The sequence below is a fragment of the Chiloscyllium plagiosum genome, chromosome 37 (genome assembly GCF_004010195.1).
Source record: "Chiloscyllium plagiosum isolate BGI_BamShark_2017 chromosome 37, ASM401019v2, whole genome shotgun sequence".
Taxonomy (NCBI): Eukaryota; Metazoa; Chordata; class Chondrichthyes; order Orectolobiformes; family Hemiscylliidae; genus Chiloscyllium; species Chiloscyllium plagiosum.
The window spans coordinates 31,672,059-31,674,012 of record NC_057746.1 but is presented as its reverse complement, the minus strand read 5'-3'; positions in this window follow the sequence as shown (position 1 = coordinate 31,674,012).

Here is a 1,954-nt window from a genome sequence, read left to right as displayed (position 1 = left end):
ATTCAGTCATCCATCCTTAATTACCCTGGAAAAGGTGGTAGTGAGCTGGCGTCTTGAGCCACTGCAGTCTCTGGGCTGTTGGGACGTCCACAGTGTCATCAGGCAATGAAGGAACGGCGATACATTTCCAAGTCAGGATAGGAAGTGGCATGGAAGGGAATGTGCAGGGGGTGGTGTTCCCATCTATCAGTTGCCCCTTGTCTTTCTGGAGGGTAGGTCAGAAATCACATGACAGCAGGTCATAGTCCAACAGGTTTAATAAGCCTGTGAAACTAGCACCTGGTGTCATGTGAATTCTGACTTTGGCTTCCCCCCACCCAAGTCCAACACCAGAACCTCTTGAGGCTGGTGTGTTAGGAAGGTGCTGGGTACAAAGTCCGGTGAATGACTACAGTGCACCCTGTCGATAGCACACACTGCTGCTACTGAGCACCAACAGTGGGGAGAGGGAACGTTGAGGGCATTCAGTTTACTCATTCACGGGATGTGGCATCGCTGGCTGGATCAGCATTTATTGACCATCCTGAACTGCTCAGAGGGCATTCAAGATTCAACCACATTGGCTGTGGGTCAGGAGTCACATATAGACCAGACCAGGTAAGGATGGCAGATCCCTTCCCTAAAGGGCATTAGTGACCCAGATGGGTCTTTCTGGCAATCAGCAATGGCTTCATAGTCGTCATCAGACCCTTTAATCCAAAGTTTTCTCATGAATTGTCATTGCACCATCCACCACAGCAGGATTCAACTCTGGGAGGGAGGGAGTGACTGTGTGTGTGTGTGTGTGTGTGTGTGTGTGTGTGTGTGTGGTGTTTGTGTGTGTTATAATACTGAGAATGGGCAAATGTCCCTGTGACAGAAAGCTTCCCGGGGAAACCCCTTAGCTGACCAAGAACAGGAAAGGAGGAGTTTAGATGCTCTGAAAGGCATTGTGGATACAACATATCTGCATTAATGTTCATCCACCTTCAAATCACACCTGTACTGCCTGTATCTGCATTAATGTCCACCCGCCTTCAAATCACACCGGCACTGCCTGTATCTGCATTAATGTTCATCCGCCTTCAAATCACACCGGCACTGCCTGTATCTGCATTAATGTTCATCCGCCTTCAAATCACACCGGCACTGCCTGTATCTGCATTAATGTTCATCCGCCTTCAAATCACACCGGCACTGCCTGTATCTGCATTAATGTTCATCCGCCTTCAAATCACACCGGCACTGCCTGTATCTGCATTAATGTTCATCCGCCTTCAAATCACACCGGCACTGCCTGTATCTGCATTAATGTTCATCCGCCTTCAAATCACACCGGCACTGCCTGTATCTGCATTAATGTTCATCCGCCTTCAAATCACACCGGCACTGCCTGTATCTGCATTAATGTTCATCCGCCTTCAAATCACACCGGCACTGCCTGTATCTGCATTAATGTTCATCCGCCTTCAAATCACACCGGCACTGCCTGTATCTGCATTAATGTTCATCCGCCTTCAAATCACACCGGCACTGCCTGTATCTGCATTAATGTTCATCCGCCTTCAAATCACACCGGCACTGCCTGTATCTGCATTAATGTTCATCCGCCTTCAAATCACACCGGCACTGCCTGTATCTGCATTAATGTTCATCCGCCTTCAAATCACACCGGCACTGCCTGTATCTGCATTAATGTTCATCCGCCTTCAAATCACACCGGCACTGCCTGTATCTGCATTAATGTTCATCCGCCTTCAAATCACACCGGCACTGCCTGTATCTGCATTAATGTCCGCCTTCAAATCACACCGGCACTGCCTGTATCTGCATTAATGTCCGCCTTCAAATCACACCGGCACTGCCTGTATCTGCATTAATGTCCGCCTTCAAATCACACCGGCACTGCCTGTATCTGCATTAATGTCCGCCTTCAAATCACACCGGCACTGCCTGTATCTGCATTAATGTCCGC